Here is a 25,140-nt window from a genome sequence, read left to right on the forward strand (position 1 = left end):
TTTTCCCCCACTATTTCACCTACTTTTTCACTATTAACATCATATATACATAAATATATATTAAAATAATAGCTTATTTAGACTCACCTGAATAGTGTAGATTCATTAAAACAACCTATTTTGTTAAGTAATAATATTTTCTCCTATCCCACAATTCATTTCTCATTTAGATTTTTCTAAGGAAGGCTATGTTACTGTCACAGACCCTTCTGTTCTGTTCTTAGAACTTAGAAGGTCATCTCTTATAGAGGATAATGTCTGACACTTACATGAAGATCTGCAAAGATTTAGCATCTTTCTTAGTTCTTCAGATCTACTATGATATCATTGCTCAGAAAGTCAGTTCTTAGTCAAGAATTTTAAAATAATCTGACTCTGGATATTCAGAACTTTAGCTAGCTCTCAATTTCTATAGTTGTAGGTTTTTTTTTTTTACTTCTCTCTTGAAAATACATAACAATAAAACACACCTGATTAACAGCCTAGTCCAAGTGGCATGCAAAATTCATAGATGCTAATGCCTCTTAGCAAGTAGGGCACTTAGTATTTACAAATCATTTGGCCTCCATTTAATGACCAAAACAGTGGTGTTCTAAATAAAACATATACAGTGTGGCAACAGTTTACTTGCCAATGAATGGCTATTGCTTTCCATTATTCATTTCAACTTCAGAAAATGCATCCTCAAGAAATCCTACAAACCACTTTTTTGTACAGAGCTGCGTTTTTGTAAAAGGAGGAAGGGACTATCTTTAGTTAATATACCATAGGCTAATTAGCACTTTTCACATGATATTTCATTTCATCCTTCAGCAACCCTTCAAGACAAGGTCAGAAAGGCTAAGAGACTTGCCCAGGGTCCCACAGTTCACGAGCAGTTAAGTCTCTTGTGATGCTGTCTCATGGTCTTTCTATTATATCATGCTGACCACAAGTGTAGGTTAAGGTGACACGTACAACAACTGAAAATACCCATGTGATAGGGTCAGCCTATGATTCTTCTTAGCCCCATTATGTCTGCCCTCCGAGGAGAATGGGGGACAAGAAGGTATGTTTTTGTGTCAGTCCATTATCACTGATTCTTATCACCAGAGAACTATTCTGGAAAATGAACACAATCTCCCCCTAACAATGCTAAATGCTAGTAGACCCTGGTCTGGCCCTTTTGCTTTCATTCTTAGAGGATCAGTGTTCTTAATGTTGTAATATCAACTCTTTTCAAGTAACTCAGGTCCTATTCCTATCTGTACATTCAGCTCTCAGACAAATGGCTTCAATTATCCAGGGCCTGTTTCTCAACCAGCAGCCAATTCCCTGGAATAAAATAACTAACGTTCCTCAATGTTCCTCCAGGGTATTTTTCAAAAAAAATTTTAAGGATATACCATTTCAGTGAATTGTCTAGGGAATTACCTGTTTTTATCAGAGAGAAACTTGCTAATTCTGCTCCTTTCTGAAGACAATAGAATTTCTAAGCAAACCTTTATCCTAAAAAACCATGAAAACTAGTAAAAATACAAATCAAATCTTAAAACAACAAATAAACCCTCCTAGGTTATGTTCTTAGCCAAAATACATTTGATGGATTTGAAACACTGGATATGTTAGTGAACAAACTTATTTACGACACAAAATCATCATTAGCAGTTTGGATTATTTCACTGCTTGTTTTAAAAAATTCTGTATCTTTAAATTATTGAGGTAAAAGTTGCACGTGATGAAATAGATTTTACACTGTGTATACACACATGAAACGAAGACTTGAATCAAGTTAGGGAAAATTGCCATCACCCTAAGAAGCTTCCAGTGGCCCTTTCATTCAAGCACCATCACCTCTTATCAGCAACCACTGATGTGATTTTAATCCTTACATGTGAGCTTTGACTGTTTTATAATATAAAGGTAATCATACAATATGTACTATCTTTCATCTCCTTCTTTCAGCTGTTTTAAGATTCATCCATGCTTCGGTGTTTATCAGTAACTATAATTATGATGGATCAATAGTATTGCACTATGCAAATGAGCACCCAACAATTTTTTTCTCTTGAGTTATGTGCTATTTCCAGTATAGGAAATAAATTAATGAATAAAGTGACTATGAACATTTGTATAGAAAAATTTTTTGTGGCTGTTTTCATTTTTCTTGGGTAAATACATAGAGAGCAGCATTGCTGAGTAATAAAGTCATATGTTTAACATTACAAGAAATGGAACTATTTTCCAAAGTTGTTCTATCATTTTGTATTTTGACCAGCAACGTGTAAGAGTTTCTGTCACTCATAATCATCACTCACAGATGTTAACTGTGGCTATTCCAGTGGGAATGAAATGAAATTCTGGTGAAATTCTGGTGTTTTTTTCCTCATAGTCATAATAACTAATGATATTCAACACCTTTTAACGGAATCATTGGTCATATATTAAAAAAAATACTTATACATTTAGATAATGCATGTTGAAATCTTTTTGCCCTTTATGTGAATTGAGGCTTTTTTGTTTATTTAAGTGTAGGAGCTTGTTGCTGTTTTTTTTTAAATATATATTCTAGATACCGTCCTCTATTAGATATATTGTATAAATATTTTCTTTCAGACAGTAGCTTGCCTTTTCATTTTTCTTAACTGAGTCTTTAATAAGCAGAAGTTTATAATTTTAATGAAGCCCAGTTAATCAATTGTTCTCTTCTGTAATTATTGCTTTTTCTTTACTGTAAGTTATCTGTCTAGCCCAAGGTCACTGAGATATTTTCTACATTTTTCCCTAGAAACTTAACAGTTTCTGTTTTTACATTTAAGTCTATGATCCACCTCAGAATAATTCCTTTTTTTTTTTCATTTTTTTTTCCTCACTGTTCTTTAGCTTGGATAATTTCTATTTATATGACTGTAAGTGCACTAACCTCTTATCATGCAGAATCTAACTGGCTGCTAATCTCATCTGTTACATTTTTCATTTCAGTCATTGCACCTTTCAATTCTAGTATTTTCATTTGTCTTTATAGTTACCATTTCTTACCCAACATTTCCCATCTGTTTATGCAGTACATCAGACTTTTCCTTTATGACCTTGAACACTGTTATAACAGCTATAATTCCAATATCTTGGTCATTGGTCATCATGACGTTTGTTTCCAATGACTGTTGCTTCCTTGATTGAACATCATATTCTCCTGCTTCTTCACACACATGATCACACAGGATGCACATCAATGTGTCTGGATTACCTTTTCTTCCCATTAGAGATATTAAATATTATTTGGGCAGTCAATTAAATTTTTGACAGATCTTCTTGAGCCTGTCGCTTTCCTTGTAGCTCAGTTGGTAAGAATCTGCCTGCAATGCAGAGGCCTGGTTCGATCCTTGGGTTGGGAAGATCCCCTGAAGAAGGAAGTGGCAACCCACTCCAGTATTCTTGCCTGGAGAAGCCCATGGACACAGGAGCCTGGCAGACTACAGTCCATGGACTCGCAAAGAGCTGGACGTGACTTAGCAACTAAACCACCAAACCACTTTATGCTGTCAGGGTTTTTTTTAAATATTCTGTTGGAGAGGGCCTATTTGGTTTTATTGTTAGTTTGAAGGAAGTGATCCTCATTCTAGATTGTGATTCTTACTCCTAAAGTGTTGCTTTTCTAAATTTTCAATTCAGTTTCTCAGCAGATCAGCCAGAACTTTCAACACTAGCCTAGATTCCAACATCTCTCATCACTGTATGACTGGGAATCTCTGTTAAGCATTCAGTCCTACAGAAGTCATCCTCTGCTAAGGCTTAGAGAGTCCCACTCTGGCCATGCACAGCCCTTGGCAAATGACACACAGGGAATCACCATGGTCTGCTTCGATGTCTGTTCTGCCCAGATTCCTCTCTCCAGTACCCTGAATGTGAAATTTTAGCCACTTTAGCAGTTCTGAACTTCCAACTTGAACACTTCATTTCAGAGAAACCACAGCTCTCCACTGTGGCCTCCCCTTCCTGTATGGATATCAGGCAATCGTGCCTGTTACCTTCACGGGTCATATCTATGCTAGCTATTTTCCATTGCCTCAAATCAGTTGCCTTATACATAGTGTCTAGTTTTAGAGTGGTTTACTGTGGTATGGTAAACTGCACGAGTTATTCTATCATGGTTGAGACAGAGGTTGATAGTCAGTCTTAACATTAAACTGGTAGGCAGATCAACCTCAGATATGCAGATGACACCACCCTTATGGCAGAAGGTGAAGAGGAACTAAAGAGCTTCTTGATGAAAGAGGGAAAGAGGAGAGTGAAAAAGTTGGCTTAAAGCTCAACATCAACTAAGATCGTGGCATCCGGTCCCATCACTTCATGGGAAATAGATGGGGAAACAGTAGAAACAATGGCTGACTTTATTTTTCTGGGCTCCAAAATCACTGCAGATGGTGACTGCAGTCATGAAATTAAAAGATGCTTACTCCTTGGAAGGAAAGTTATGACCAACCTAGATAACATATTGAAAAGCAGAGACATTACTTTATCAGCAAAGGTCCATCTAGTCAAGTCTATGGTTTTTCCAGTAGTCATGTATGGATGTGAGAGCTGGACTATATGCTTTTGAACTGTGGTGTTGAGAAGACTCTTGAGAGTCCCTTGGACTGCAAGGAGATCCAACCAGTCCATTCTAAAGGAGATCAGTCCTGGGTGTTCATTGGAAGGACTGATGTTGAAACTGAAACTCCAATACTTTTGCCACCTGATGCGAAGAGCTGACTCATTTGAAAAGACCCTGATGCTGGGAAAGATTGAGGGCAGGAGGAGAATGGGGATGACAGAGGATGAGATGGTTAGATGGCATCACTGACTCGATGGACATGAGTTTGGGTGGACTCTGGGAGTTGGTGATGGACAGGGAGGCCTGGCGTGCTGTTGTTCATGGGGTCACAAAGAGTCAGACATGACTGAGCAACTGAACTGAACTGAGACCAACTATATATATTTATTTCAATTGATCACCTCTGCTCAAGTGAAATTCTAATCAAGGTAAATGATATAAAGACAGGCTTAAGAGTATTTTATACAATGTCTTTAAGTCACAAAGAAAAAGTCACCATTAACCATGTTGGCACTAATTTCTATGCTACATAAAAAAGGTGTCTGTAACATATGTGTATTGGCCTAATAAAAGTGTCTGTTATAGCAGTAACTGATTCACTGCCTAGGTCGGAGAGCATTGGAACCTCATTCTTCATACATAGTGTCAGTTTTTCATAGTATGTTGGAAGAGCCATTAGAAAAACTTATGTCAGAAATATTAAGTTTATGGATATATGTTTGATTTAACAACATATTTGGCCAAGATTCAAAATGATTTCATGTTTTCTGAGGTCCAATTCAGTCAGAACGTGCGGTCAAGCAAAAAAAAAAAAAAAAAATCAGGTCTAAAACCTGACAGAAAAATAGATTTCCTTTCCATCCTCTTTCAGGTAGTAATTAAGTTCACTGATGGTGTTTTTCTATTCTAACTCCAGATCCTCTCCCAAAAAGAAACTCCTAAGACTTTCATGAGCATCAGCTCATTGAAGATGCCTGAATCCATATTCCAAGGTCAACCTTTCCCCAAACTTTAAATATTCACCTAGGTATCCACCTTGAACTCAACATCTCCAAAACAGAATTCCTTCTCTTCCTACAAAAATATGTACCTTTTCCTGAACCTCCATTCTGGCTAAACTATGAATCTAGTCACCTTGACGTCAGCTTCTTTCTCTCCTCTCATTCACCTTTTCATGTATCCAATCCATTACTAACTCCCAGTAGTTTCTAGCTTTCATTATATTTCAAGTCTGTCCTCTTGTTTCCATTCCTGCTTTAGTGAAAATTGTTTATTCATCGCCTACTTAATCTGTTTCCACAGCCTTTAAATGGTCCCTTCCCTTCAATCTATTCACACCAACTGCTCTTCTTAAAACACCAATTTGACCAGATATTTTCCTCTTTCCAAAGGCGACCAAATACTTTCAAACATCTCCAGCATAAAGTTCACATTGCTTTTGCTTCTTCCTATCTGTCCTGCCTTAAGTCCCGTATGTCCTTATTGATAATTTATGCTCTAGCCACACCAAACCACAGAGAAGTTGCTTGAATGTATCATATAATTTCCAGATCACAACCTTTTGCAACAGCCAAGTCATAAGCCTAAAATAAAATTCCTGCTCATCCCTGGGACCCATCAAATGTCTCTTCCTCTGAGTTTTTTTTTTTTTTTTTTTTTTTTGTAGAATAGCCTGGTTCTCCTAGCTTCTGTTTTGTCTTGATCCATTTCTTTACTACACTACATTTAAAATGATCTGTTGGTCCCCTGCTAGATTGTAAATGCCTTGTAGAAAGCAAGTGTAACGAATGTATCTTTCCTTACTCATGATCTAGCACAATGCTTCACCCACAGGGTGCCTCCAATAAATGCTCGGTGACAGATGAGTTACAGGAAAATATTCAGTTCCATTAAAGCACAGAGGGAGCACTGAAACTGCTCTCAGTGGTGAGCCTGAAGTGTGGGGAGTTGCCCAGTGGCCGCGACTGAAGCTACTGAAATCAACATCAGTGTAATAACCGGCACTTCAAAATTCAGAAAAATGTAATTTTTGTTATGGCCAGCCACTGTCTACAGCCTATATTTCCTTTCCTTGTGTAAAATATGACTAGACTAGCTTTCGAATCTGGGTAATTTTTAGCTCATCACACATGTTGTTGTTGTGCTTAGTTGCTCAGTCACATCCGACTCTTTCGTGACTCCATGGACTGCAGCCTGCCAGGATCCTCTGTCCGTGGAATTTTCCAGGAAAGAATACTAGAGTGGGGTGCCATTTCCTTCTCCGGGGGATCTTCTTGACCCAGGGGTCAAATCCGAGTCTCCTGTGTCTCCTGCATTACAGGTGGATACTTTACCTGCTGAGCCATCAGGGAAGTGTGTATGTATCTCTCTCTATATAATATACGAATAGATGAGTATGTATTATATATTTTTAATCTAGAGATAATAAATGTTAGGTTTTTCTCCTTATCTTGTGATGATCCTTTGGCAAATGATTTTAAGTTTTCAGTAATTACTTTAAAATATTTGAACTGGCAAACTAAGAGCATGAAACTGCCCAAAAGGAGTATCTTTGGTAGATCTGGACTTCACACATCACTTTCCATTTTTTACCTCAAAATTCTCTCTAAATCTTATGCTAATTTTATAAAGTGAAAGTGATGTAGCTCAGTCATGTCCGACTCTTTGTGACCCCATGGACTGTAGCCCACCAGGCTCCTCCCTCCATGGGATTCTCCAGGCAAGAGTACTGGAATGGGTTGCCATTTCTTTCTCCAGGGGATCTTCCCGACCCAGGGATCAAATCCTGGTCTCCTGCATTCCAGGCAGACACTTTAACCTCTGAGCCACCAGGGAAGAGAATGCTAAAGAAAACCACAAAACTGCTATACGGGGTCTATCCTGTTCATGGCACATCCAGAACTGCAGGCTATACAAAGAGCTTGGAACGGGCCCACACCATTAGGGCAGATGCCTTTCCAAACCACATAGTAGATGTTCAATAAACATTTGAATGGTTGATGATGCTAATGATATTAATTTTAGTTACTCTTAATAAGCACAATGTGTAAAGCTGCCTGTTGAAGTGTCTTATGTGCACTGTCTCATTAGTCTCAGGTAAACTATGAGAAGGAAAAGAAGAGCAAAACTCCATCAAGAAGACCCAAGTCTTACTCGGCCTCTGATAACAGCTTCCTCTTCAGGGACTAAGACCAGACTGTCTCTAATGCTGCTTCTAGCTTTGGCGTTCCAGGGTCTGAGTCAAAGTGTTATTAGAATCGTTTGAGAAGAGAAACAGAGGTCGTGCTTTATAATAAAATCTCTATTAAAAATGCATGTTTTAGCATAGTAAACCTTAGCAAAGGAAATGAAGAGGATTAAATCAAAGTAGTCTAACATCACTAGAAGTACATAGACTGCGTCCTTGTCAGTGGCAGTTTTTAACAATAAGACGATGCAGCAATTGCTTCAGGGCCCTTCCTGTTATTTTTCAATATTATTGGAATGAAAAGCAATAATAATTTCTAATATTAAAGTTATCATTCTTTTCTACGATTGAATTTAGAAAATATTAAAAAAATCACAACACTATTTCCAAAATGCATTTTAAAAAATACACCCGGCGAGAGGAGCATTCACAAATTATTTGACGGCTATTTGCAAAGGGAGGAGCAAGACTAGGGGTGTAAGAGGGGAGGGAGGGCAATGACTGCTTATTTGAGAACTTAATCTTGATTTGGGAGTTCTTTCTTTTGACTCAAACTGTTTCCCTAACAGGTTATTATTTAAAGTTAGGTTTCTGTACCTATCCCATTAAAATTCTCATTAATTTTCATAATACAATCCTCACAATTATATAGAAAATGGCAAGGTCCTGTTAGTGACAATTCCTATGATTTTACACCTTGAGGCCAGGATAAAAGAGGCACCAAAAGAGGCATCTTCATTACACGTGTCACTGTCTCGCGGTGTTCTCTGGGATGGCTTCATCGCTTCCTCGAGCTTTACCCCAAAGGTACCTGAACACAAGTGTTGGTATAAATCTCTGTGCCGGGGACCTGGGAATGCTGTTAACCAAACCAGCAAGACTGGGAAATGCTGAATATTCTACCTCTTTCTCTAAAAAGTCAAAAAACAAAGAGACCCTTGAAGCTCCATTTAAACTGATCTTCCAGATTTACCTGAGCAATGACAAAGAGCTCTTCACCATCTTTTTCCTTCCCTCCAGAATACCTATTAACACTCTGCAGACGTAAGTGAAGGATTAACCTATGACCGAGACTAATCTGTAGTTTATCCATTTAGTATAATATACTATATTGTAGATTTAATGTCAGTCTGTTTGCCTGTCTTTACCTCATTTTATTTCTCTCTTCTCTTCTTGATCTGTTTTCCTTCTTCCACCTCCACACTTGCATTATTAATTACTGGTCCAAGGCCAAAATAAGTCGGGAGTACAAATTCAATGAACAAACAACCCAAGGCTCTTAACTTCCTGATAGCAAATTTATATGAAATTAGTGACATCTACTTCAATATGCATTAACCTCCTTCTCACAAGCTGCTGCTTTTATCTGAGGTTCTCAATATGCTTTAGGATGTCTTTCATTTCTTTCTTATCTCTGCTCCTACTTCCCCCAAAGACTTTTTAGAAAAACATGTTTGGTGGTTGATAGGATCAGTGCACTTCCTCTGAAATCAAAGTTTCTTTGGATATTGAGCTCAGAACATTTAGAGTGGAAATCAAATGACTTAGGCTGGCTATAAAGATTTAAGCCAACAGTGAAGAATTTAATATGCTGGTGAAGAATTTAACCAAACAGAGAAGAACCTATTTCTGCTCTAAAATCTTCTAAGCCAAAATTTCAAAATGTCTTCATAATTATACTAAATTCGTAGCAAATAGAAATATTAAAAAAACAGTTAGTAAAGGACCTTAAGTGCCAGGCACAGCTTTGGGTTCTGGGGATACAATGCAACCTGCATAGACACAACTCTTGATTTTAGGAGTTTTAGTCTGGCAGAGAGATTAGATATTAATTTTACAATTAATTGGTAGTGATCTAATTAACAATTATGATCACTGCCATGAAGGCAAAAACTGAGCTAATCTCACCTAGTGTGTTGCAGGGGAAAGTGAGTGAGGATGGGATCAGAGAAGGATGACCTCAGAAAGAGGCATTTAAGCCAAGACCTAAAGAATGAAGGGGACTCAGTGAACTTCCAGATGGACAGAGCAGCATCAAATGGGAAGAAGCTTGCCATGTCTGAGAAGAGAGGTCAGTGTGGTTGCAGTACAGAGAGCAAGGCAGAATGATGTTGGACTGGTCAGAAAATAAGCTGGGTCATCACCATAGGAGCTCAGAGGTCATCTTAATAATTTAGGACCTTAGTTGAAAGCAATGGCAAGTCATCAAAGGTCTTCAAAGCAGCAGACTAACATGACCAGATTCTCCTGGCTCAGAGAAGAGACGCAACATTTCCTGAAGAACAGTGGGGAAGCCAGTGCTTATCCCCATGTGTGTGCATGCATAAGTCGTTTCAGTCGTGTCTGACTCTTTGTGACGCTATGGACTGTAGCTCGCCAGTCCATGGACAGATCCTCTGTCCATGGGGATCCTCCAGGCAAGAATAATGCGGTGGATTGCCATGCCCTCCTCCAGGGGATCTTCCTGGCCCAGGGATGGAACCTGTATTTCTTATGTCTCCTGCATTGACAGGTGGGCCCTTTCTTTACCACTAGCGCCACCTGGGAAGCCCACGTATCCCCATAGTGTTTATTCATTATTGGAAAAACACACCACTGCATACACACAAAGAAAAAGCAACTGAGGAAAGAGTACAATTTCAATGGAATTACCTCAGCTTCCACCCTCTAACCAAACTGCCATTCTTAGACCTCTATTTTCAATTTCTAGCACAAACAGCTCTGGCAGCCACGTGAGAACAGGTCAAAGGCAAGTAAGTAGGACTGAAAGCCAATGGACTAATTAGAGGGTTATCACCTATGTAAGCAATCTTGGTGATTCAGGAGCAGAGGAAAGTGAAAGGACAGGAGCCACACGGAAGGCAGAATCTATACTACATGGTGAATCTCTTTACTGGGATTATTACTTTTTCAAAAGAATTCGGATTTCTTTTCCTCTTGAAATTCATATGATATGGGTGTATGCTCACAAATTCTAATTACTTTTTCAAATACGAAACAAATAAAAATTTACCTTACCAGATGCTGAAAACAAAGGAATAAAGCCAACAAATATTTAGTTGATTTCAAATCCTTTGGAACTTAACAAAACAACAACTCATAGTTTAATTAGAAAAAATCCTCACCTAATTATTTAAAAAGATATATTAAGAATGTGTGACAGGCAACACAGTCTAGACTTACCTTTTGCAACTGGAATTATTAAGTCCTGGGCTTCTACTTCTTTAAAATTAACTTTCTCTCCCACTAATACAACTCTGTATGGTTTTACTCAACGTTACTCTACATACACTGGACTAAAAGTATTAAATTGAGTGATAGTACATCTTTCAATAAAAAATAAACCACATGCGTTATAATAACAGATTTTAGAGACTGAAAGGTATACTCAGCAGTATCTTCCATCCTCGCTTTCTTACTTCCAGCGTACTAAGGGAAAAAAACAAAACACTCACTAGACTACAGGAGAGCCTCTCAGGGAAAGTAATGACATTTATATAAAAATAATTCCAGCATGGAACTATAGAATATACATATCAAAGCAACAGCTTGGTTCTAAAACCTGTGGAGACCAAAGTCAAGACCAACTAGCATAACCAAATTTCCTACAAGCATTTAGAATGTTTCCTTAATGTTGAATTGCAATAACAGTTGAGTGGCAGTATCTTTTTGAAAAAGTGTATTAAGGAGGAGAGGCTGCTACTCGCTGAATCAGCACTCGCAGTTTCCTTTGTTGTCCAATAGCCAGAGAGCAGGATATCATTTTAAAAAAAAGAAAAAATGAGAAACAGGACAAATTAAAGCATGTGATAAAAAGCTGATTTAGACAAGATTTATAAGACATCTGGAATTCTGGAAGAAAAAAACAGAGAGCCTTTAAAGGTAGTAGTGATATATTTTAGTGAAAGAAGGGAGAGAATGATGAAAGATCTCTATTCACATTATGAAAGAATTCCTTTACTTTTTTTTTCAAAAAAAAAAAAAACACCAAAGATTTTTAAATGCTTTTGAATTATTTTGGATGCCAGATTTATTATTCTTTTAATGGAATACCATCCTTAAGCAGAGCCAAGTAAGACATAATTTTATACGGTTACAGTAATACTGCAAATGCCAATACTATTATACCTTCTTAAAATAAGCAAGCATGAAAAAATGGTAAATACCATTCTAAGAACATAACAGATCAAGTTTAATACAGTTTATCTCTATATGCTAGAGCATTCCTCTACCAAGATTGTTCTCTCCTCTATCCCAAATTATCATGGGGCCATTGCCTACTCAGATATATCTAAGTTTAAACATTTGTCCTGCACAGAGATCCTCTCAGAGACTATAGTTACAATGCTGTCCAAGAGGAGTCCCTGAAATGATGAAAGCATTCTAGAGTCTTGTGGTCCAGTACGGTAGCTTCATGGGATCAACAAACACTTGAACCACTTGAATACTATGACTGGGAAGTGCAATTTTAATTGTAATTAAATATCTTTAAGATCAAAGAAATCAAAACAAAGAAATCTAAATTTTATTCAAATAGCCATGTGGGACTAAAGGATACAAAATCACAGCAAAGACAAGCCTCTGTTCTATTATTTCCCTCTATTCTGCTTGTCTTCTTTATAGCCCTTGCAACAAGGACTACAGTCATATCATATATATACCTATTTGTTTAATGACCATCTTCCCCACTAAACTGTCAAGATTGCCTTGATCCCACCCCAACAGTCCACACCTGACACATAGCGCCTACTCAAAGAGCTACTGACTGACTTATTTAAATAAAAGTTTTCATTAATTTATCACTCAATATTACATGGTAATTTGTTGGTTATATAAATAATAAGGGTTGATGTAAGAAACACCAGCTGTTTACAAGTTGTAAAGTCCAGATAATGCCACCAAAAATCATCAAAATCTGCAGGAAAATATGTTTGCCACAGATTTTTCCTAAACACACACACACACACACACAGCTGCCTTCAGAAAAGTCTTCTGTTTTGCTCTATAATCTATTCTGGCAGTGAAAATGATGACACTTTTCTGCAAAAGAGAAAATCCAATGCAAAACAAATTCACAATTTAGCACAGGATGCCATGAGAAAGCTGACACAAAGAAGCTGTTCCTCCCTATTTTAAATGAACATCTTATCTTCAGAGCAAAGTAGCTAATTTTCTTAAATCCTTTTAAACATGTTAACTTCTTCACAGGCAAATGTTCAATAGGTATTCTTTGTCAATTTTGAAAATGAAAGAAAAATATATCACTGTAATGCAGTATGCAGAACAGATATTTTAATGCTCCCAGTGGGAGTGGCGACAGACAGGCCTGGACAGTATAGGTGAAGGTACACATTCCAGAGAAAAATGGCGGCTATAATTCATGGGGAAATACACGTAGTCTCTTCATTCTTAATTAACTGGTTTGATCATTCATCCTTATACACAGCTCTCCCCACAAAGGCCTGCCCTTTACAGTTACAGTATCTTTCACCATGGAACACACAGTCCATGTTCAAAATCAGAAAAGTACACAGGCGACGAAGATATAAGGCCAGAGGGAAAGCTGCACGCAAGAGGAGTAGACAGCTCATCCTGGGGGGAATCATTAAAATAAGACGGATCAAATGACACAACAGAAAGAGATCCCAACTACTTCCACTAAGAATTTCTAACAACAACAACAAAAAGGACTTGTACACAGCTTTCCTTCTCATCCTGAAGTCCTGAATTAAAAACATGGGGTGGGATTGAGGAACATACAAAAAATTAATAATGTGAGTGTGGATTCATTATGTGAATGTAAATTCATGGATTAATGATTAAGCCAATTAGTCAACAATTTAAATATGTAAGAAGGGAGTTCATTGCAGCAATGCTTTTTTAAAAAATGAAGCAATGTGGGGACCATTATTATAAAATCTTGTATGATTAACCCAAATAAGTTCACTATGAGGAGTGATAGAAAAGCATACAATTAAAACTCATGTCTAAATTTTCTTCATCTGTGTCTCTTCAGGAGGCTTAGCAGGTAAAGCTTAGAAACCTACACCATCAGGGCACATGCGAGCCTTTCATGCCTCTTCTCATGATGGGTCTAGAGACATTTAATCATTTAAAGGTTGAAATACTAAGAAATTTCTGCCAAGTGCTATTACCATTCAGCAATCATTTAAACAATGGAAGCACTGCTCAAAAGTATAGACCTATATACACACACTGAACATGTCAAACCAACATGATAAAATTATTTTACTATCAAGGCAATTTTAAGATGGGTGTGACATTTTGCTTTCTTGTCTTCTAAAAAATGACTTTGAGTATTGTTAGAAATTCTGACCTGCAATCACATTGGCGATGGAAGTAATGCAGAGACCATGGTGATCGTCACCACATGAATCTGAGCCCCAAGACCCTGCATGGGAAGTTCATTCTGTTATCACCAAGCAACTTGAAGGGAGATGAAAATAAAGCAGTCAACCAGAAGGAGAATCCCATTCACTACCGAAAGCATTACAAATCAAGTAAGTGGTGCACATCCCGAACCCTGGAGATTGGTTCATGTGCCCTGGCTGAAACTGGTCTTGACAGTTTGACTTTTGTCTTTGGCTGTACAATGATAAAGAATACATGCAATCCTACAGCAGTGAAAACAAGAGCATGTCACTACTATGGGGTGAACAGCTAAAGGTTAATTGAGTTTCAGATACCTATCCCTAATTGTTCAAGATTTTATCCTAATATCAATTTCTGCATTAATGCACAGGCACCCTGGGCCATGAGGAATATATGTCATTCTAAATTTAAATACATCCTTCCACCCGAAAAGAGAAGCATTTTTTCCCCCAGATAACTTGCATAATCAGAATGCAACTTCCTAGACGAAATAGGTCAAATTAATCAAACATTCCTCAAAACACTGCTTTAAGTGAGTGAATGACTGAAAGAGTTATCGAGCCAATCCAAGTACTATAGATACTCTATGTTGATAATTTGAGACATTAAATATAAATATGAAAATACACAGTGTCAACTACAAATGGGCACTTGCCATTTACCTCTATGAGGATTAGATCATGTGCCGCTGCAGCTGGGGACCTTCAACACCCCCTGAAAGGAGTTCAGGGTGGAGAGCAGAAATGTGGCACTCTGTGCTTAGGGAAAACCTGGCAAGACAGGTCTTCAGAGAGTTAAATGTTTTTAAGAGCTGATTTTATGAATCCAATTCGTGTATCTCCCCATATCTAGGAAAGCACTAAAATCCTTTACGGTGATGACTGTTTTTCATGACTAGCAAAACTTCACAAGACTAGTAGAAACTTTCTGGGAAAATATGTGCTTGATTGCATGAACTCCCCCTTCACAAAAATCTCATATGTACTGACCTGCCCCCCACCCCTTTGGAGCAGTTTATCAGAGTTGTCCTGGGCTGCAGTCCTCATTTTGCCCCAAATAAATCTTAAATCTCACGTTGTACACTTTTTTAAGTTGACAACAGCATATAATCTTTCTTACGCAACTATATATTTAAACACTAACACGTCAACTTAAAAAGGTAGAGACACTTTTCATTTTTCTTAAGTAGAAAACTGAGTCATCTTGGTTCAATGAGAGGAAGCTTAGCAAGCCATTTACTCCAGCATTCAAGGCAGGTCATTATATTTAAAAAAAAAAAAAGAAAGTAAGAAAGAAGAAAAGCTACCATAAGTATATTTAAGTCGTTGGGACATGATTTTGTATAATCAGATAATATCTTAAAAGATACACCTATTTACTGTCACAATAAACCATCTGGTAAGTTTGAGAGAGCCATTTTTAGAGGTCAGAATGTGCCTAGCTTTCAGAACACCTGGTATAAAAAACTCTTAACAAACAATAAAATTAAGGAAGATTGATTTGCATGGCAGAAGAACTCTCAGGTTACGGAAAGGAAAAAAAACCCTGTATTTGTATATTTGAATTTACAGTATCATCATTAATATATAACCTTTACAAAAGCAGCCACATCAATAGCAATAGCTACAATTTATGGAGCAATTCATGTGGTCCAGGCACTATGCTTAATCTATATATTTATTACTTCATTTAAGCCTCATTGCACTCCTAAGGGTTAGGTGCTGTTGTTTCTTCCCATTAAAAATGAAAACAATGGGACTTAGAGGAACTTCTCAAGGTTACATAACTTTGTTGGAAAAAGATAATAAGGCAAAAATAAATTTTAATATTTAAAAGGCTTTAGAGGAGTCCTACCATGAATATTTACATACTTTCACATACGTCAAAGTTCAATCATTTGACTGCAGAAGTATTTTCCATCTTTTCAGATATCTTTTAGAAATAAAAACCAATTATCAAATTATTATCCTTACCAGCTTTCAACCACTCTGAGCCTTTTGAACGGATAGGGAAAGACGGAGGGATGTTTCTTAAGGTGATTTCATTCATCATATGGTATCCACTAGAGAACAGGGAACTAGCAATGTCTGGGTTCAAGTATGCCTAGAAGCTTTATAATCTATAAGCATTTACCAGTTCCAATCACTTCCTAGTTCTACCATGCCAGCAGGATGGTAACCACATAGCAAAAGAATTTCACAGTGGTTTCTGGTATTTATTTTCAGAACCAAGAACCTTACATCATTTGAAAAGCCATGATGTATGACGGAACTAAATAGTTCATGATTAATACCTTGGTGCTTGATGTCATACAAAAATACTTCTACATTTTCCAAGTATTCTGTTCTTGTGACTTGCCACCAAGCTTCTTTCCCAAATTAGCAGAGTTGTGCTAAATTGCTTAAGGAAGAATATAAGGATAAAAAAATACTATTATATACAAAACAACAAAAAACACATAGATGCACTGCACTCCATAGATGCAATTTCAAAGAACAGGGAAGAGACTGGATTTAAAAGTACCTGCCTGCATTAACTTACCTTCCCTGCTTTAATTTAATTTTCAATATCGGAGATGCCTGTGTTTAACATTGTGCTCAGTTACTCAGTCATGTCCAACTCCTTGCCACCCTGTGGACTGTAGCCCACCAGACTCCTCTGTCTATGGAATTTTTCAGTCAAGAATACTGCAGTGGGTTGCCATTTCCTCCTCCAGGGGATTTTCCCAATCCAGGGATCAAACTTGGGTCTCCTGCATTGACAGGAAGACTCTTTACCAGCGCCACCTGGGAAGTCCCGTGTTTAATATCAGGCCTTCTTAAACCAGACTTCTGCAACCTTAACTTACCAGGATTGTTGGCATACACAACCATTATTCTTTTTCTGTCCAAGTGGATAGACAAAAGGCTTCGACTGAGTGGACAAAGACTGTGATAACTGCTCTGTGAGTATGGTCTGTCCCAAAGACCAGAGTAACCACAATCGCAGGTCCACAATTGTGTCTGAAAATGTTTCTCAAAAGCCTAGAATTGCACTGTCCAATATCATACCTGGTAGCCACAAGTTGCTATTTATTTTTAAATTTCATTACATAATTAAAATATCATTCTTTGGTCACACAAGCTATATTTCAAATTTTCAACAGGGATATATGGCTTAATGGCTACTATATGGAGGGACGACACAAATACAGTTCTACTAAACTATTCCGGCCTAAAGTAACATTTCCTCACTTGCTACTTTAACCAGGGTTTATGTCAAGACCAGTCAGTGTGTTGGGCTCACATGCCAACACTGGTCACTTTGAATTGGCTTCTCTAAGTAGGAAAAAACTGCAGTGCCTGAAACAGTGATGTCTCTCTGGGACATAGAACTGGAACATTGGCACATGTGTCAAACAAGACCTCTAAAGACCTTCTATTAGCAGGTCTTTATATAAATATAAAACTACCAAATATCGAAAACTAAGACTAATAGACCTCAGAGATTACCCATGTCTCTCCATGGGCCACTTTAAAAATAAGCATGAAAACAGTTTTTCCCCCAGGCGCCTACAGTTAAATCCCTAATCACAGTCTGGGCTTGCCTGCTGGCTCAGGCAGCGAAGAGTCTGCATGCAGTGCAGGAGACTCGGGTTCAGTCCCTGGGTCAGGAAGGTCCCCTGGAGAAAGAAATGGCACCCCACTCCAGTATTCTTGCCTGGAGAATCCCATGGACAGAGGAGCCTGGTGGGCTAGAGTCCATGGGGTCACAAAGAGTCGGACATGCTCAAGAGACTAACACTTTCACTTTCAGAATCACAATCTAGGTCTAATCCAAGACAGAGCAGTCTTACTAATTAAGTCAAAAAATACTCTACGAAAGGGTAATAGAGACAAAACTGATACATTTTGTAAAATTCATGTTTACCTCTAAATAGCACTCCTCTTTTTTCTGTTGAGTAAACAACTATGCCACTGGTAATAGCTCCAACCTAGCGTCCACATTCTTCCCTGACAGAACTCAGTATCTCATCAGTTTTTTTTCTCCTCACTTAGGAATCATTTTAGGGTTCTCTAACTCCAAAAGGCCTCTCGTAAACCACAAGGAACTGTACACAGCATACCAAATGCAGCATCTGGTCTAGCCAGGCATCTGGAATTAGGCAGAGAATGAGAAATCAGGCCTCTAGCTCTCAATGGCAATCATCTCCCCAGACACCGCCTCCACTCCCTGCTACACCATCTTTACCTGCCAGAGACCTCGTGCTGATGTCACAATTACCTGGTCAAATCAAATTTAGCAGTACACGAGTTTCAAGAGCAACATTTCTCCTTTCGTGTTTTCATTCATTAGGAAGGTATGGACTCTACTGAGGAGGCAGACGCTCCATTATCTGCTGCAAGTCTAAACCGTTTGAGTTGCATTACTAAAATGAATTGACACTCAAAACAAAGTCATGAGGATGTGTACTGACAGAAAAGTGGTAGGGACTAGGGGTCTCTATTGTGCTGAATGTCCAGTGAATGCTTAGAACTTCAATGAGGTCAAAGTGGTGTAGTTTATTTCAGCTGGGACCACTGGGTGAAATTTCATTGTATTAAGGCCTGAAGCACTTGCCAGTCATGGTTGCGACTGGTAATAGAACACCAATCACTAGGAACTTGAATTAGGTATTCCTGTATCTAAATCTCTACATCAGTTGTTCTCAACCAAGGGCTGATTTTCCTCCTTTCTCACTCTTAGCAGTATTCGGCAATGCCTACTAACATTTTTGCTTGAAGGTGCTGCTGGCAACTAGGGAGTAGAGATCAGAGATGTTAAACATCCTGCAATGCACAGGAAACTTCTCTTCACAGCAAAGAATAATTCAGCCCCAAATGTCACTAATTCCAAGGTCGAAAATCATACCCTAAGTCTATGCATGGTCTCTATCACTTATTTGATTTTTTAAGGATTTAACAATTTGCACAGACATGCACTCCTGTCAGGAGGGGAGATTCCTTCTGTCCATTCACAGATTTCAAAAGCTTAACAAAGTCACTGCTACAATTGGTAAAAAGATACATCTATTAGTCAAAAATATTTTCATCGTGGGCTGTTTTACCATTTGTTCAATCTTTTCTCCCTAACTAATGAATAGGCTAATTTCATTTTTAATCTATCATTTGCATTTAAATATTGTTGGATCAAGTCCTTACTGCCAAAAAGACATTCATTACTAAAAAGCAGAATATGACCATCTTGACAAACAAGATATTTTCTGGAAAAATGTCAACATTGCCTTATAATTTTAGAGAAAGTTTTTTTTTTTAATATTCTAGAAGTACTACTTAATAATAATGCCTTACACAATTCTTAAAAGTTCATAACAGAAATGATGGCATAAAGCATAATTAAGTGGTATTAAGTTATTACTCATCTTTGAGAGAATCCAACTATAGTTGGAAGGTTTGGTATCTCTGTGCCTGTTCAAGAATTGGGTAGAGTATTTCTCCCACATGTGCTACAGAAGGTTAAAGCAAACACGCAGCAGTTAACCCCTAACAGTTGATTCGTCCTGTTTTTGCTTTGTCATTTTCTTACCATGTAAGAATCAGTGTTATGTACACACATATGCGGTACATACACATATGTACAAAGAATGAGAATCAATATGCCTCAGCACTTTCTACCATGAAAGGCGTAATTAAAACCTGGCAACATGCTGTGTTCACCTGTTACAACTTTCTTTGTCCTAAGCCTTTAGTAATATTACCAGTAACAGAAAATATCATGACTTTAACTGCAGAAGAAAATGTTTGCACTTTGAAGGTAGAGTCTAAATCCTCAGTAATAATTGAATGCTGCTGCTGCTGCTACGTCGCTTCAGTCATGTCTGACTCTGTGCGACCCCATAGACGGCAGTCCACCAGGCTCCCCCGTCCCTGGGATTCTCCAGGCAAGAACACTGGAGTGGATTGCCATTTCCTTCTCCAACGCATGAAAGTGAAAAGTGAAAGTGAAGTCACTGAGTCGTGTCCAACTCTCAGCAACCCCATGGACTGCAGCCTACTAGGCTCCTCCGTCCATGGGATTTTCCAGGCAAGAGTACTGGAGTGGGGTGCCATCGCCTTCTCCAACAATTGAATACAGTAGACTAAACTATTCACTGAGAAAAAAATGACACCATGTATGTGCTGTCATCTCCAAAACTCGCTTTTCTCTGAATTTTCTAATTATTTCATAAAATACCAGTTATGAGTAGATAAATATAAGTGACTCCAAGATACCTTTATCTGGGTCAGATGTAAGTTCTGATATGTATGATATATTATATTTATCTTAAAAGTAGGAACTACTTCAGAAGGAACCTGGATCTTCCCATGTGGGAAAATAAAATGGTACTGAAGAATTTATTTACAGGGCAACAGTGGAGAGACAGACATAGAGAATAGACTGTGGACATGGGGAGAGGGGAAGAGAGGGCGAGATACACAGAAAGAGTCACACGGAAACTTATATTACCATATGTAAAAACAGATAGCCAAAGAGAATTTGCTTTATGGCTCAGGAAACTCGAACAGGGGCTCTGTATCAACCAAGAGGGGTGGGATGGGGAGGGAGATGGGAGGGAGGCTCAAAAGGGAGAGGATATACGTCTACCTATGGCTGGTTCATGTTGAGGTTTGATAGAAAACAGCAAAATTCTGTAAAGCAATTATTCTTCAATAAAAGATAAATTAATTTTAAAAAGTCAACATTTTATGTGTGGATTCTGATGTTACAGCAGAAACAGAAAACCTGCAAAGAGGAAGCAGGCTCTCACTCATATACAATTTGCCAAAGGAGAGCTCCATTTTGAATCACTATGAACCTAATTACAAAATCTTAAAAAAAAATCACCACTTTAAACCATGGTAGCCCCTCAACACACTCAAAAGATACACAATTGTTCAAAAAAAATGAAACAAACTTGCTATCCATTTCCCAAGTACATATAACACATCAAGACAAACCGGGTATGAGAGAACAAAGCTAGAAGGCAGTTATATACTAGCAAAAAAAAAAAGAAAACCCAAATCCCAGACATCATTTAAATGAAAACCTGTTGTCAAGAGTCTAATTTTATGCTCAATGCATTCTCCTCCTTCTCCTCTATGCAGCTTTTAAATATGCTCATCTTGCTGTTAATTGCTCAGTAATGGACATAGCTTTCTAAGCAAAACCCTATTATTACAGCCAAGAAAAATGAACAGGTAAGCTGTTAACATAACAGGCTCTTGTTACAGTTTAAAAGAAAAAAAAAAATCAAGCAAAATAACATTTCCTATACAACCATCACCTAGCCTACCCCGGTGTCCTACACACGCCTACTCTTCATTCTGCAACTTAAGGAGGAACAGAAGTGAGAAATATCTTCTCCAGCCGAATAAACATACAAGGCAGCCATTATGTCTTGTGACCACAAGCCAACAAGCCTTAGTGGGGAGGTAGCCACTGAGGATGAAGCTCTCAAGTCCTCAGTAATTTGACATGCCTCAAATAACCCACAAAATACAGAATACATAGGTCTGTGTATACAATTCTTAAATGTAGTAATAAAATCTATACTGCTGGGCACAGTAAATAAAAAGCAGTCCATCTGAAAGCCTAATTTTATAGTATTTAATTACCACACTTCAGAGATAAAGATGCAGAAGATGAAAAGAAGAAAAAGAAAACAGCAGCTCTGAACAGTCATATACGTGATTATATATAACATATGTTAGTTATCCTAAAGGCATGTAGAGTACAATTCTTATGAGTTAAATGTTAATGTGATTTTACAGTATTCCTCTAAGAGGTCACCTTGAATTTCTTCAGTGCTCTGGGAAAACTGTGAAAGGTTGGTAGTATCCTTCCTTACATGAAATAATAGAAATAATAACTAACCTGGACTTCCCTGGTGGTCTAGGGGTTAAGAATCTGCCTGCCAATGCAGGGGACATGGGTTTGATCCCTGGTCAGGGAAAATTCCACACAATGCGAGGCAACTAAGCCCAAGCACCACAACTGCTGAGGCCACATACCAGAACTGCTGAAGCCAGCTTTCCCTAAAGCCTGTGCTCCGCAACAAGAGAAGCCACCACAACGAGAAGCGCAAGCACTGCAACTGGGGAGTGCCCCCGCTCTCCACAGCTAGAGAAAAGTCCCTGGGCAGCCAAAAATAGGTGACTAATCCTCCAGTGCCAATGACGTAGCTGGTGATGCTATACAAGCGTTAACACAACCCTAGGTTCCCCGTGAGGAAACGGAGCCATGGGGCAAGGAACGTGGTCAGAGGCACCCAACAAGCCTGTAGCAGAGCCCAGATTTAAGGCAGAAAGTGTGGGCACCAGAGATCATGCTTACTGGTCTCTTCTGCCTCCAGAAGATTCCCTCCCTTCCCAATCCTCCCATTGTTCGCTTAGCACCAAACCGCCATGATCTGAAGCCCAGGATCCATAGCCGTCATGTGTGAGCCACACATTTGTCAAGAATCAGTGTTCTGGCAGCACACTGAGCAGTTCTAGGACTTACAACACCATGAAACAAGTCAGCAGTAATGATAAGGCAGTGACTCTTGAAGGGCAACCTCAGCTTACAGTGCCCATAAAAGCATCTGCAGTTACTGTACTATTTCCTTATTCCTCTTCCTACACACCATCCCTGTTGCAGCAGAAACCAGTGACTGCCCTGCCAACTCCCTCAAATACGCAGAGAACAAGAGCCACACACTTTTCGGTAAACAGCCATCTTTCTTCCAGCTGACGTGACCTCGAGGTCCACTTCTTGACTTTTCTTCAAGCAATGTCTTGTGTTCTACACACTGCTGCCATCACAGTATACGTGGCTGAAAGCACTAATCTAAAACCCAGGACTCTACCTGCAAAAGAATAGCACCCAACAAACCAACAAGCCCACAGCCTTAAGGAAGGGTCACTGTGTACCACAGTGGTGCAGGGGTAAAGAATCCACCTCTCAGTTCAGGAGACGAAAGAGACATGGGTTCGATCCCTGGGTGGGGAAGATTCCCAGGAGTAGGAAATGGCACCCCCTCCAGTACCCTTGACTGGAAAATTCTATGGACAGAGGAGCCTAGCGGGCTACAGTCCATGGGGCCACAAAGAGCTGGACAAGACTCAGCATGCACACAGGCACTGGGTACCCAAGGCAATAAACGGCACATGCCTGACATGCATCCACAGCCCTTTCAATCAGAACCACCTCCCCTACAAGCATGAGTTCACTGCGGGTTTACAAAGGATAAGCAATATATCTAAGACTTCACGGCTAAATGGGGTTGAAGGCAGGATTCTAACCAGGATTCTGTTCTAGAAAATCCATACTTGATAACACTGTTCTTTCCCCTCCTTTGCCTGAGGATATCTTATTTACTCTTCAATTTCTTTCCCACATGTCTGTATTCTCCTTGGGGGCAGTGAGTATGCTTTCTTCACCCTCACATCTATCATACTCCCTAAGATGGGTGCTCAGAACTTCCCAAAAAATCAAAATACGAGAGGCCAGCACTTAGCACCCGTAAGCACCTAAGTGGTTATGGTGTAAATGGATGTACGTAGATTAGGGTTAACAGTAGAATTAGAATTAGTATAGTGCAGTATTAGAAATAGTATATTTAGAATACTAATAGAAACACTGAATTTAACTTATATCTAAAGCACTGTTATTCAAGAGCCCTGAGTTTCCAGAGTTCTGTCACCTTCCTATCTCTGTCCTCACTCTTCTCCATCACTATCTCTCAATCTCCTTCTGCTTCTTTCCTCTCTCCATTTTTCTCAGTCAGTCTCAGTTCACCATCACAGCTGCCACTAGTCACTGAAGCTACTACATTAACAAACCATACACCTAGTCAACAGTCTCATGTGAAATATTCTTCACATTTGAGAGAAAACCCTTCTGTGTAGATCACAACAAACTAGAACATTCTTCAGGAGATGGTAATACCAGACAACCTTACCTGCCTCCTGAGAAATCTGTATGCAGGTCAGGAAGCAACAGTTAGAATTGGACATGGAACAACAGACTGGTTCCAAATCAGGAAACGAGTACCTCAAGGCTATATATTGTCACCCTGCTTATTTAACTTCTATGCAGAGGACATTATGCAAAATGCCAGGCTGGATGAATCACAGCCTGGAATCAAGATTGCTGGGAAAAATATCAGTAACCTCAGATATGCAGATGACACCACCCTTATGGCAGAAAGTGAAGGGGATCTGAAGAGCCTCTTGTTGAAAGTGAAAGAGGACAGTGAAAAAGTTGGCTTAAAACTCAACATTCAAAAAACTAAGATCATGGTATCAGGTCCCATCACTTCACGGCAAATAGATGGAGAAACAATGGAAACAGTGACAGACTTTATTTTCTTGGGCTCCAAAATCACTGCAGATGGTGACTGAGGCCATGAAATTAAAAGCCACTTGCTTCTTGGAAGGAAAGTTATGACCAACCTAGATAGCATATTCAAAAGCAGGGACATTATTTTGCCAACAATAGTCAAAGATATGGTTTTTCCAGTAGTCATGAATGAGTGTGAGAGCTGGACTATAAAGAAAGCTGAGCACTGAAGAATTGATGCTTTTGAACTCTAGTGCTGGAGAAGACTCTTGAGAGTCCCTTGGACTCCAAGGAGATCCAGCCAGTCAATCCTTAAGGAAATCAGTCCTGAATACTCATTGGAAGGACTGATGCGGAAGCTGAAATTCTAATACTTCGGCTACCTGATGCGAAGAACCGACTCCTTGGAAAAGATCCTAATTGCTGGGAAAGATTGAAGGCAGGAGGAGAAAGGAACAACAGAGGATGAGATGGTTGGATGGCATCACCAACTTGATGGACACGAGTTTGAGCAAGCTCTGGGAGTTGGTGATGGACAGGGAAGCCTGGCATGCTGCAGTCCATGGGGTCAGAGAGAGTCGGACACAACTGAGTGACTGAGCTGAACTGAATGGTATTGACATGATAAAGAGCTCACCTCAACTGC

The 25,140-nt window shown here is 38.9% G+C and overlaps 1 protein-coding gene across 7 annotated transcripts in view; it reads right to left on the reverse strand.

The window, feature by feature from the left end:
* Window positions 1-25,140, reverse strand: part of FHIT (fragile histidine triad diadenosine triphosphatase) — a 1,562,042-nt gene that overhangs the window by 666,962 nt on the left and 869,940 nt on the right. The window lies entirely within an intron of this gene.

This window comes from Budorcas taxicolor, chromosome 1, assembly GCF_023091745.1.
Source record: "Budorcas taxicolor isolate Tak-1 chromosome 1, Takin1.1, whole genome shotgun sequence".
Taxonomy (NCBI): Eukaryota; Metazoa; Chordata; class Mammalia; order Artiodactyla; family Bovidae; genus Budorcas; species Budorcas taxicolor.